Here is a 14768-nt window from a genome sequence, read left to right on the forward strand (position 1 = left end):
GGATAAATGACAGCCACCATCAGGAAGTTTCCCAGTTTGAAGAGCGGACCACCTAACTGCAGGGCAGAAACTTGACCAAGGAGATGTGAGGTGGTGAAGCTGGGGTGCTGGTACCAATGCAGGGTTTGTAGTGTCCTTCCCTTCCAATTATAATAATGTCTCCAAATAACTTCCGTGCAAAAAGAAAGTGCACAATATACAGAATGTCATTTGCAAAAAAATGGTTTCAGGAAAGTTTTTTTCTTATTTCTGTCTTTACAGGTACGACACAGCAAACAGAAACAAGGCAGCAGGAAGCAACTGACCTGGCATGCAAATCTCAGTGACATCCACCAGGGGCATATAGATAGAGAATATGAGAGAAGTACTGGGGTGGACTCACTGAGTACAAGAGAGCAGGAGAAGGAACAAGAGGAAGCTCCTTGCTTGGGGGTGAGAGGGGCAGACACCTCTCTAGCAGTTACACAAGCAGTTGATCCAGATCTCCATGGTCCTGCTTTCAAAAGCAGAATGCTTTTGGAGCACGATGGACTGTTGGCAGCCATTGGGTGATATGTCTAGCAGCTCCGCAACATGGAGACGAGTGTGGAGGGGTCCATGTCCCACAGTTGTGAGGCGCTTCTGCATGGAATTAAAAGCATGCAGACATCCTTGGAGCAAGTGGCAGCTCCACGGTTATCTGCTGTGCAGCCACTCTCAACAGAGGCCTTGTTGGCATTCTTAGGTTCTGTCATGAATTTTCAGGCTGCTGCAATAAAGGTCTTTGATTATATTGGGATTTCCTTAATGGGTAGGCTTATTCAAACTAGGAGGGAGATTATACATAAGAACATAAGAAATAAGAGCAGGAGTGGTCCATATGGCCCCTTGAACCTGCTCTGCCATTCAACCAGATCATGGCTGATCTTCAACCTCAACTTCACTTTCCTGCCTGATCCCCATATCTCTTGATTCCCCTCGAGCCCAAAAATCTATCTATCTCAGCCTTGAATATAATCAATGACTGAGCATCCACAGCCCTGTGGGGTAGAGAATTCCAAAGATTCACAACCCTCTGAGTGAAGAAATTCTTCCTCATCTCAGTCTTAAATGGTCGATCCCTTATTCTGCGAATATGCCCCATAGTTCTGTACTCTCCAGCCAGGGGAAACAACCGCTCAGCCTCTATCTTGTCAAGCCCCTTCAGAATCTAATATGTTTCAATGAGATCACCTCTCATTCTTCTAAACTCCAGAGAGTATAGGGCCATTCTACTCAACTTCTCCTCATAGGACAACCCTCTCATCCCAGGAATTAATCTAGTGAACCTTCATTGCAATGCTTCTAAGGTGAGTATATCTTTCCTTAGATAAGGAGACCAAAACTGTACGCAGTACTCCAGGTGAGGTCTCACCAAAGCTCTGTACAATTGTAGTATGACTTCCTTACTCTTGTACTCCAACCCCCTTGCAATAAAGGCCAACATAACCAGTTGCCTTCCCAACTGCTTTGCTGTATCTGCATGCTAACTTTTTGTGTTTCTTGTACAGGAAAACCCAAGTCTCTTGGGACACCAACACCAGTTTCTCACCATTTAAAAAATATTCTGTTTTTCTATTCTTCCCACCAAAGTGAATAACCTCACACTTCCCCACATTATACTCCATCTGCTACCATCTTGCCCACTCACTTAGCCTGTCTATATCTCTTTGCAAACTCTTTGTGTCCTCCTCACAGCTTACTTTCCCACCTAGCTTTGCATCATCATCAAACTTGGATGCATTACATTTGGTTCCTTCACCCAAATCATTAATATAGATTGTAAATAGTTGAGGCCCTAGCACTGATCCTTGCGGCACCCCACTAGTTACAGCCTGCCAACCTGAGAATGACTCGTTTATCCCTACTCTCTGTTTTCTGTCCGTTAACCAATCCTCTATCCATGCTAATATATTACCCCAACACCATAAGCTCATGAGTTTAGAAGAATGAGAGGCGATCTCATCGAAACATATACAATTCTAACAGGACTAGACAGACTAGATGCAGGGAGGATGTTCCTGATGGCTGGGGAGTCCAGAACCAGGGGTCACAGTCTCAGGATACGGGGTATGCCATTTAGAACCGAGATGAGGAGAAATTTCTTCTCTCAGAGGGTGGTGAACCTGTGGAATTCTCTACCACAGAAGGCAATGGAGGCCAAGTCATTAGATGTATTCAAGAAGGAGATAGATATATTTCTCAATGCTAAAGGGATCAAGGGATATGAGGAAAAAGTGGGAACAGGGTACTGAGTTAGACGATCAGCCATGATCATTTTGAATGGCGGAGCAGGCCTGAAGGGCCGAATGGCCTACTCTTGCTCCTATTTTCTATGTTTCTATGTTATCTTGAGTAACAACCCTTTATGTGGCACCTTATCGAATGCCTTTTGAAAATCCAAATATACTACATCCACTGATTCCCCTTTATCAACCCTACTAGTTACATCCTCAAAAAATCTCTAATAAATTTGTCAAATTGGTAGGTTGCCTCTGCCTACTCATATTTGTAGTTGTCTTGCTCAAGCCCAATTCTGCCATGAGGTCTTCCAACCATTATATCTGCAAAGAAAGGGACAGGTCAGAGAAATCAATGGATATTGATGCAAACTCCTGAGATTGTACCGCATCCACAGCAGCAAGCTCCCTCTCCATTGACTGCACAGGAGCCTCAAAGCAAGCAGGGCCAGGATGTCCCCATAGCAGTGGAAGAGCAGCAGCCTGAAGCTGGCCCATCTGGTGTCCAAGCTCACAGAGTTTGAGTCAACTCAGGTCCTGGAATTTGCCAAAGGAAATCTGCTGCCATCCTCCTGCCCGGTTCCTGCCTCTGGGTCAGTACTTGGATGTAATGTCAGATTCATTAGCTGTGCAAAAAAGACACCCACTGATAAGAAGTGAACTCACTGTGGCAGCAAGAGTTAGTTTGGCACTCACAAATTTGATTCAGCAAAATAAATGTAATGATTCCGTTATTTGCCATATGAATAGTCCTTCTTCAGTTGGAGGGAGATCTAGCATTTGAAGTTGGTGGAATAGTAATGGCAAAAACTGTGGAGAATTCCAGTTGAATGTTTGGGGGACTTATTTACTGACTTATTTACTATAATATGGTTTAGATTACAAGAATGAGTTTTCTCAGATATCTCTTTGCAGACAAAGCCTGGGTGCCTTGTGGTCCTCCTCCTCGTCTTCAGGCCATTGTTGTACTTCCTGATCATCTAGCTGGATGCCCTGTCAATTGTCATATATATACTGTTCAGGACACAACATGAATCATAGAATCATACAATGGTTACAGCACAGAAGGAGGCCATTCGGCCCATCGAGCCTGTGCCGGTGCTTTGTAAGAACAATCCAGTTAGTCCCATTCCCCCGTTCTTTCCCCATAGCCCTGCTAATTTTTTCCCTTAAAATATTTATTCAATTCCTTTTTGAAAGCCATGATTGAATTTGCATCCATCACCGTTTCAGGCGCTGCGTTCAAGATCATAACTACTCGCTGCGTAAAAAGGTTTTTCCTCACATCGGCTTTGGTTCTTTTGTCAATCACCTTAAATCTGTGTCCTCTGGTTCTCGAACCCATCATGATTTTGAACACTTCTATCAAATCTCCTCTCAACCTTAGCTGCTCTAAGGAGAACAATCCCAGCTTCACCAGTCTATCCATATAACTGAAGTCCCTCATCCCTGGAACGCTTCTAGTAAATCTTTTTCCCCCTTTCTAAGGCTTTCACATCCTTCCTAAAGTCCGGTGCCCAGAATTGGAAACAATACTTCAGTTGTGGCTGAACCAGTGTTTTATGAAGGTTCAACATAACTTCCTTGCTTTTGTACTCTATGCCCCTAATTATAAAGCCCAGGATCCCGTATGCTTTTTTAACTGCTTTCTTAACCTGTCCTGTCACCTTCAAAGATTTGTGCACATATACCCCCAGGTCTCTCTGTTCCTGCACACCCTTTAGAATTCTACCATTTAGTTTATGTTGCCTCTCCTCATTCTTCCTGCCAAAATGTATCACTTCGCACTTCTCTGCATTAAATTTCATCTGCCATGTATCCGTCCATTCCACCAGCCTGTCTATGTCCTCTTGAGGTCTGTTACTATCCTCCTCACTGTTTACTACACTTCCAAGTTTTGTGTCATCTGCAAATTTTGAAATTGTGCCCTAGACACCCAAGTCCAAGTCATTAATATATATCAAAAAAAGCAGCGGTCCTAGTACCAAACCCTGGGGAACACTACTTCAGTCCAAAAAACAACTGTTCACCACTACTCTCTGTTTTCTGTCATTAAGCCAATTTCATAACCGTGCTGCCACTGCCCCTTTTATTCTATGGGCTTCAATTTTGCTGACAAGCCTATTATGTGACACTTTATCAAACGGTATTGAAAGTCCATATACACAACATCAACCACATTGCCCTCATAAACCCTCTGTTACCTCATCAAAAAACTCAATCAAGTTAGTTAAACATGATTAGCCTTTAACAAATCCATGCTGGCTTTCCTTAATTAATCGCCACTTGTCCAAGTGACTATTAACTTTGTCCTGAATTATCGATTCTAAAAGCTTCCCCACCACCGAGGTTAAACTGACCGGCTTGTAGTTGGTGAGTTTATCCTTACACCTTTTTTTGAACAAGGGTGTAACATTTGCAATTCTCCAGTCCTCTGGCACCACCCCTAAGGAGGAATGGAAGATTATGGCCAGCACCTCTGCAATTTCCACCGTTACTTCCCCAGCAACCGACGATGCATCCCATCCGGACCGGGTGACTTACCTGCTTTAAGTACAGCCAGCCTTTCTAGTACCTCCTCTTTATCCCATCCGGTATCTCAGCTGCTTCCTCTTTTACTGTGACTTTGGCAGCATCTTCTTCCTTGGATGCAAAGTACTCATTTAGTATCTCAGCCATGCCCTCTGCCTCCATGAGTAGATCTCCTTTTTGGTCCCTAATCGGCCCCATCCCTCCTCTTACTGCCCGTTTAGTATTTATATACCTATAGAAGACTTTTGGATTCCCTTTTATGTTAGTTGCCAGTCTATTCTCATACTCTCTCTTTGCCCCTCTTAATTCCTTTTTCACTTCTCTGTACTATCTATATTTAGCCTGGTTCTCACTCGTATTATCAACCTGACATCTGTCATACACCCCCTTTTTCTGCTTCATCTTACTCGCTATCTTTTTCATCATCCAGGGAGCACTGGCTTTGGTTGCCCTACCATTCCCCCTCATGGGAATGTACCTCGACTGTACCCGAACCATCTCCTCTTGAAAGGCCACCCATTGTTCGATTACAGTTTTGCCTGCCAATTTTTAATTCCAATTACCCAGGCCAGATCCATTCTCGACCCACTGAAATTGGCCCTCCCCCAACTAAGTATTTTTACTCTAGATTGCCCCTTGTCCTTTTCCATAACTAATCCAAACCTTATGATACTATGATCACTATTCCCTAGATATTCTCCCACTGACACTTGCTCCACTTGACCCACTTCATTACCCGGAACTAGATCCAGCAATGCCTCCTTCCTTGTTGGGCCAGAAACATATGACAGCAATCATGGACACCTTACCAAGATTATAATGGAGGATCTCGTAGAATGGTCCAAATATCTGAACGTCTGCTTGAGCATCCCAATAGTGTTCTCAATGGTGACTCTCACGGATACATTATATCATTGGTCTGCTGCATTGGAATGTTCCCTCAGTCCTGTAGCCAAAGTCACCCAGCATCCAGTCATTTGATCCCTCGGTTTGTTCAGACAAGAAGGGAATAGTTGAGTTCCTCGGGATAAAGGAATCGTGCAAGCAGCCAGAGAACCTGAAATTCACCTGTATGATTTTATGGCAGTGCTTGCACATAAGCACGTAAGGGACATTCTTCTTCATAGGACCATGGAGGCCCATCAATGAGTCGCTGAACCTTGGGCAATCGAGCAAGTCTGTAAAATCCAAGGGCCTGTGCTTTCTGCTTCCTGGCCGCCATGGGGAATAATCTATGCATCCATGATCTGAGGGATGCACAGCAGACTGGCTAATGCAGTAATGTAACTTGTGGTCCCCTGAAAGCCCCCAGTGGCGTATAAATGCAATGCCACGGTTATCTTCACAGAGAGCATGGTGCTAGCATGAGATCATAGTTCCAGTAACTTTCCCAACAGTTACCAGTTCCCTGCTAAACCACAGCCTTCATAAGTATTGTTCCACACTAATGTTTTAAGAAGTCCTTTGGGGGATAGCTGGATACCTCCTAGTTGGTGCTCTCCTTCTCTAGTGCTGCCTGACCTGACTTGCACCCAGCAGATCCACCTGTTCATCCTCTTCCTCATAACACATGTAAAGTGGATTCCAAAGTGGACCACTCTGTCATACATCTCTGTCAGTTGTCCTCACAGCAGTCAAAGATTGCAGCAGTAAGATCCCAAAGTATTTTGAAATGCTGGATTCTCAGAAAATGCATAAAGCAAGGAACTGTAAAGTCACTGTACCTCTAAACTCGTTGTTAATCTGACCACATAGCACCCAGAACCCGGTCAGTGAATCTCTAGCACCCTGTTTATATGTTCATGCATGAAAACCTATTGTTTAAGAGTTTTACATAGAATCATAGAAAGGTTACAGCACAGAAGGAGGCCATTCGGCCCATCGAGTCCGCGTCGGCTCTATGCATGAGCAATCCAGCTAGTCCCACTCCCCCGCCCTTTCCCCTTAGCCCCGCACATGTTTTCGTTTCAAACACTTATCTAGTTCCCTTTTGAAGGCCATGATTGAATCTGCCTCTACCATTCCCTCGGGCAGTGCATTCCAGATCCTAACCACTCACTGCATACGAAAGTTTTCCCTCATGTCACCTTTGGTTCTTTTGCCAATCACCTTAAATCTATGCCCTCTGGTTCTTGACCCTTCCGCCAATGGGAACAGTTTCTCTCTATCTACTCTGCCTAGACCCTTCATGATTTTGAATACCTCCATCAAATCTCCTCTCAACCTTCTCTGTTCCAAGGAGAACAACCCCAGCTTCTCCAGTCTATCCACGTAATTTAAGTCCCTCATCCCTGGAATCATTCAAGTAAATCTCTTCTGCACCCTCTCTAAGGCCTTCACATCCTTCCTAAAGTGCGGTGCCCAGAACTGGACACAATACTCCAGTTGTGGTCGAACCAGTGTTTTATAAAGGTTCATCATTAGAGCCAGGCCTTTCAGGTGCGAGATTAGAAAACATTTCTACACACAAAGGGTGGTCGAAGTTTGGAACTCTCTTCCGCAAACGGCAATTGATACTAGCTCAATTGCTAAATTTAAATCTGAGATAGATAGCTTTTTGGCAACCAAAGCTATTAAGGGATATGGGCCAAAGGCAGGTATATGGAGTTAGATCACAGATCAGCCATGATCTTATCAAATGGCGGAGCAGGCACGAGGGGCTGAATGGCCTACTCCTGTTCCTATGTTCCTATCATGACTTCCTTGCTTTTGTACTCTATGCCTCTATTTATAAAGCCTAGGATTCCATACACTTTTTTAACCGCTTTCTCAACCTGCCCTGCCACCTTCAACGATTTGTGCACATATACCCCCAGATCCCTCTGTTCCTCTACTCCTTTTAGAATTGTGCCCTCTAGTTTATATTGCATCTCCTTATTTTTCCTACCGAAATGCTTCACTTCGCATTTTTCCGCGTTAAACTTCATCTGCCACGTGTCCACCCATGCCACCAACGTGTCTATGTCCTCTTGAAGTCTATCACTATCCTCCTCACTGTTCACTACCCTTCCAAATTTTGTGCCTCCTGCAAATTTGGAAATTGTGCCCTGTACTCCCAAGTCCAAGTCATTAATATATATCAAGAAAAGCAGTGGTTCCAGCACCAACCCCTGGGGATCACCACTGTACACCTCCCTCCAGTCCGAAAAACAACCATTCACCACTACTCTCTGTTTCCTGTCATTTAGCTAATTCTATATCCATGTTGCTATTGCCCCCTTTATTCCATGGGCTGCAATCTTGATGATAAGCCTACCATGTGGCACTTTATCAAACGCCTTTTTCAAAATCCATATACACCACATCAACTGCATTGTCGTCATCTACCCTCTCTGTTACCTCACCAAAAAACTCTATCAAGTTGGTTAAACACGATTTGCCTTTAACTAATCTGTGCTGGCTTCCCCTAATCAATTCACCCTCGTCCAAGTGACTGTTAATTCTGTCCTGGATTATCATTTCAAAAAGTTTCCCCACCACTGATTTTAAACTGACTGGCCTATAGTTGCTGGGTTTATCTTTATTTTAAACAATGCAACTGAGAAACTTTCACAAGAAGAGTTTCAGTCTATCCAATCTGGAGTTCACATTCTCCCCCAGAAGGAACACATCCCACGTACACAGCCAAGGCTTAGAGTACATGGGCTACTGCTGGAGTTTAAACATAGCCCACTAGTACAGATAGCTGCCTGCAGCTTGTTCAATCAAGATCACCGTACCCGTTAGGCTTTGGCTTGGAGGGTTATCTGAAGCCACGTGGGAAGAATCCCTTTCCCAGTGACAAGTATACTGGTGAATCGTCAACAGCGCCACAGAGTACTATGCACATGTCTGGGTTAGGTATCGGACTACCTAGTCTGCCATAGAGGATTGACTTGGTCTGACCTTCCATTGATGGGTGTATCAAATTGGTGCCACTTTGACCCCAGGGAGGATAGTCATTAGTTTGTCATTACTGTCTGTTACTGTTAAGTGACAGATATGGATTTGAGCCCTTGCTAGGCAGAAAGCAGCTACCAGGAACTCCTCATGAGCAGCCTGATGAGCAGCACAACTCAGCATAAAATGTGTGAATACATTGTCACCATCAACCTGACCACAGCATGGACATACAGCATTCCCCGTTGACCAGTGATTCCACTAGTTGGAGTTGAGAGCCTCACAGCATCTGTTTGTCTCTCTGCAACCGAATCTTAGTAGACACTGAATCCTGGATAGATGAGTGCATGTTGTCATATCCAACCTCCAGGGAATGCTTTTCGGCACTTGTCATTCGAAGTCTCACAATTTCTTCATCAGCTATACAATGGACACCTGCCTTCAGCATGCTAGAAGCACAGTTGTCAAGCATCTGCGTTTTGCATCAACAGCCAGCGTTTCTGGCTCTGGTTCACACAGTTTGTATAGTGGTGGGAAATTCCGCTGTTGTTGAGGTTGCTGCACCATGATTCATCCCTTATACACATGCGCTATGTTTCAGTACACGTGCAGAAGAGAGGAATCGCGGTGCCCAGTGTGGCGAGTCAGCACTCTCATAAACAGCTAACTTTCCCTCCACGTGCAAATAGCATGAGCTAGGGCTGGAAACACTGGTGCTTCCACAAGCTGCACCGTCAGTTGACCTTTTCAACAGTGAGAATATTCAGCACACTTGTTGCAGAGACAGATTGACTATGCTTGCACTGAAAACAGAATTGCTCATACTGTAGTCATTTGACAGAAGCAGGAGAAACAGGGAAGAAGAGATTAAAATCCTGTCAGGAATTGTAGCAAGCTTCTTACTAATTTGTTATGTTCATTGCTAGGCAGACAGACACATGAATAATATTTTGTCAGTAAATGTGGGAAACTTTAAAAAAATAGAATTTAACATTTGTTAATCTAGACATCCTGGAAATAAATAAAATACTCAAAACCTGTCAGGGATTGCAGGAAATTATTTTTTGGGGAGAGCCTGGAAAATGAACATAAAATCTTGTCAGGAATTGTAAGGATCTCTTTTTTAAATTTGTAGGAAGTCTGGTAAGTTAATTAAAAGCAATGAGTGTTTTTATTTCATTTCTGCTGTATTTCTCACTGTCCCTTGCTCCCCACTGCCATTTCCCGATGCTGTTGAGTGAAGCCGTTGTTGCTAACTGTTCGGTTTTTGCAAGGACAACGAATGTTTCCAGCTCTAAGTCACAGGGCGGTGGGAAAGTCCACCATTTTCTAGGTCATTGAACTCGTCAAACAAAGCATTACCATTCATCCTGTTTGATGGGCGAGAAATCTAGTGTTGCTGCAGGATTTAAAGGCATGCAACAGCAGCTTAAAGGGAAGGCATGTTTTGGCCAGTCAAATTAAGTGCAATACAATGGTGGGCAGAAGTGCTGCAGCACATTTAGGGATTCTTCTGTTCAATTGCTGCTGAACCAAGTGTAGCAGAGCAGGGTGACAGTATTTGCATTACGGGGCATTTTTCACATAGGCAAGCAACACAGAGGGCTTGGGAAGAGGTGGACAAGTATCTGAATGCAATAAATTTAATACGGCTAATAGTCAATTGCCAGAAGTTACTTATAGGGGGTGGGGGCGGAGGTTGCAAACCCCCAGACCCTTCCTAAGAAATACATTTTGCACCATCAGAGCTCACTTCCCTTCAAAAATATTCAAATACTCCATTGAAAAACTTTCCTATAATATAACTGATGGCATACTGGATATATCTATAGCTTAAGTCACGGCAAGTTGATGTCCCATTGCACTTTTACAGTAAAACAGAAAAACAAAATGAATTGCAGAATATGATCCCAGAAACTAAGAAAAATCCTGAAATGGGGTGTAATAAAAAGGAATTTAACTTATTCAGTTGCCTTGAAGATGTAGCCTTAAACACAGATCTTTGTTCAGGGCAGTTTGCCAGTTACATGTCTTTTTATTGGGGTTGTCAGCTTTTTTGCGATTGTATCAGCTTTTTTGAAGCAGTTTGTCAGGTTTTCCAAGTTTTCTAGGTTGGCATGTGTGTGCTAAAGGACCTCCGCAGAGCAGCTTGTGAAGTGAGAGACACCTTGATGTTCTAGATGTTTAAATCCAGGCTCAGGCATCACCAGCTGCTTAATCCCTAGATTCAGGAATTGTGCCTTTGGATTAGTAAATTGCAAATGTCACTCCATTATTTAAGAAGAGAAACCAGATAACTACAGACCTGTCAATTTAACATCAATTGTAGGGGAGTTACTGGAATCTATCATCGGTTACAGAGTGACTGAGCACTTGGACAAGTATCAGTTGATCAAAGAGAATCACTGTGAATTTGTGAAGGGTAGGTCATGTCTGACTAATCTAGTTGACTTTTTTGGGGAGGTCACTAGTATCGTGGGTAGGGGAGTGTCTATAGATGTTGTCTGTATAGACTTCTAGAAGGCATTTGATAAGGTTCTGCACAAAAGAATATAAGCAAAAATGAGAGCACATGGAATTAGAGGTAACCTTGTGACATGGGTTGCAAATTGGTTGGGAGGTAGGAGACAGAGAGTAGGGATAAAGGGTTGTTCTCTGATTGACGGGATGGGACAAGGAGTGTTCCCCAGGGATCTGTACTGGGGCCTCAGCATTTCATCATATATATTAATGGCTTGGATGAAGGAATAGATAGTAGCATATACAAGTTTTCAGATCACACCAAGTTAGGAGGCACAGTAAGTTGTGTGGATGGGAGCAGAAAGTTATAAAAGGACATAAACAGATGAAGTGAGTCAAAACTATGGCAGGTGAAGTTCAATGTGAGGAAACGTGAGATCATCCAGTTTGGATCTAAGAAAGACAAATCAAAATATTTTCTTAACGGTGAGACTAGGAGCTGTGGAGGAGCAAATGGATTTAGGTTACTGGAATCCATATACACAAATTACTAAAACCTAGTGGACAGGAACAAGAAGTAATCAAAAAGACTAATGGAATGTTGGACTTTATCTCGAGGGGGCTTGTAATACAATGGGGAGGAAGTTATGCTTCAGTTGTACAGAGAGTTGGTCAGACCCCATCTGGAATATTGTGTTCAGTTTTGGGCACAGAACTTCAGGAAGGTCATACTGTACTTGGAAGGGGTACATTCCAGATTCACCAGAATTATGCAAGGTCTCAAAGGGTTAAATTATGATGACGGGTTGCATAAACTTGGCTTGTATTCCTTTGAGATTAGAAGGTTAAGGAGTGATCTAATTGAGGTAATTAAAATGATAAAGGAATTTCCCCGGGTGGGGGAATCCAGAACAAGGGGGCATGATCTTAAAATTGGAGCTAGGCCATTTAGGAGTGAAATCCAGAAGTATTTTTTCATCACAAAGGGTAATGGAAATCTGAAACTCTCTCCCCTAAAATTGAAATTTTTAAGACTGAGATTTACAGATTTTAGTAATCAAGGGGTATGGAGTTGGTAATAAAGGCGGGTGGAGTTGAAGTACAGATCAGTCATGATCTAATTGAATGGTGGATCTGGCTCAAGAGGCTGAATGGCCTACTCCTGAACCTATTTCCTATGTTCCTAAATTAGGTCCTCATGTGAGGGCCTTTGGCAAAGAAAAGTGCCTTCTGGAAAGTGGACTTCCCCTTCCTGCATATTCAGTGACAGGTCAATTTAGGCCGGAGCTCTCCCTCCCTGAAACTGTTTCTTCTTTCTGCCAAAAATCCAGTTTATAGCTTTGTGCTGGATCTTGCAAGTTGGCCAAAAGAAGTCCTTCCATTGCATGCCTGTGAGTTAATGAAAGATAATTATTTGACCATATGTCTTCTACGCCACGAGCTTAGCCTGCATTGCCACTTTGCTTTCAATGAAGAAATATGACAAAGAACAAAGTATCCTTTGCCATTTCTCAGTGCAGTCCTTGAAGGACTATGTCCGGGCTAAAGATAGCATCCCCGGAACCCCCAGCTACAGATATGATTCAACAATTGGAACAGATTACTCTTGTATTTTCCACTTAATAATTTCAAAAGCCTCTCTTGAGTCATGTAAAGCCTTAATGGGTAAGAAATAAGTTTGTTATTAAAGTGCTTACATTTATCAGTAATCAATAGTTATTAATATTCATCAAGGAATTGCAGTCAGTAAACATTATTTGATTATTGATGGAGTGTCTGGTATGCTTATTTGTGATTATGAAACAGATGACATACAGCAATGTTTCTATTTACTGACTCCATTACACAATGAATGATTTATTCAAATCACCATTTATGTCATGTCAGTTTTAGAGCCTGACTTGCAAAGATGTTAATTAATTTACTTCTTCAGGCACAGCAAATAATTGTGGACATAACACATTATATCTGAAAAATTACAAGATTTTAGTAAATATTGCTGGCATGTGCATTAGAGAAGACTTTATGTACATTGCTACACTTTTGCTTTTCATTTCTAATTAAAACAGACAGCAGACATTATTAATTAGACTCAGCACCAGACTTTGATATTGAGGAGATGTTGTGCCTTGCCTTGCATTCTGATCAAATGGGCTATCATCCTCTTAGTCTATTTAAGAATAGTTCCTCGGTGCCATACAGCTCATTTGTGCTTTTTGCCAATTTTCCTCCCTTCTCCCTCATCCCCCTGAAGGGGCAGTGTTAGGACCTTGCAACCCATACAACCGTACAGAGCCCTGAGCCCAGTGATAAGTTTAAGGATTTTGACTTTATCGATGTAGGGGCCCCAAACCGAACCTTTGTATGCGGTCCCTGCAAGGCAAATGTCTGTTCGCAAATACAGCCTATCTCTAGATAGTGATTCTTGGCAGGGAATGTGGGGGGTATCACAGCCAAGTCTTATCTTTACCTGAAATATGCTTCCCATCGGGTACAATTAGTAGCATGAACCTAGGTTTCTTTCCAGCCCTCCCGCCACCCCGGCCAATTCTACATCCCCAACTGAGACCAGCTATCCCAGCATAGACCAGGAACAGAATCTGAAACCTTCCTGGCCCCTATTGCTCTGGTTTTACCAAATGCATCATCAAGGAAGTTGATTTGCACTTCGTCTTTTATTGTTCATGGGATGTAGGTGACAGTGGCAAGGCCGCATTTATTGCCATGCCTAAGGTGCCCTGATGGTGGGCTTTCTTCTTGAACCGCTGCAGTCGTTGTGAAGGTGCTCCCATGATGTGTTAGATAGAGAATTTGAAGATATTGACCCAGCAAGGATGAAAGAATGGTGATGTAGATGTTAAATTGAGGCCCTGTCTGCCCTCTCAGGTGGATGTAAACAATCCCATGACAACATTCAAAGAAGAGCAGAGAATTCTCCAGATGTCCTGGCAGGCATTTACCCCTCAACCAACACCAACAAAACAGATTGGGATTAAATTGGATAATCCCCGAAAACGGGAGTGGGGATTGTGGTCTGCAATTAACCTGTGCCTGTACATTGCGTTGCAGGCAGGATGTTAAATTGGTGCTGCCTGCTGATTTCCATGATTCCTGCGTGCAGCCAGTGTTACCTGCGCTGTTCACTGGCTGCACATGTCAGCAGGGAGCCCAATATCGCGAGTGGCTAGTGCTACTTAAAGGCAGCCTGCACCTCTTAAAGGGGAGGTGCATTGTGGCTGCAAGAAGGGGTGGAGAAGGTGGCACATACCAGGAGGCAGCAATGAACAACTGGAGGAGGACAAGCGCGCCTATATGTTTAAACCCCAATGGAGGAGAGAGTGCTGCCCATCATGGGAAGGGGCAACACTGAGGCGGTGGCCACTGGTGGTGCTGGAGAGATCGATGATGAGGGTCTCTCCAGTCCTATTCCTTTCTTCCCACTTCTCCCTCATCCCACAATCTCTTCTGAGTCAAAAGCTGCAGATGTGTAAGCATGCACTTCTTACTTTCTCCTCTCTCCTTACCACAACCCAACCCTTGTCCCTTTTTCATTTCAAACACCCAAGAACTGGAATCTTCCCAGTCAGAGAAGGAAGAGGAAGAAGACAGTGATGATGAAGAGACACCGTCACTCGATCT

The sequence above is a fragment of the Heptranchias perlo genome, chromosome 1 (assembly GCF_035084215.1).
Source record: "Heptranchias perlo isolate sHepPer1 chromosome 1, sHepPer1.hap1, whole genome shotgun sequence".
Classification (NCBI taxonomy): domain Eukaryota; kingdom Metazoa; phylum Chordata; class Chondrichthyes; order Hexanchiformes; family Hexanchidae; genus Heptranchias; species Heptranchias perlo.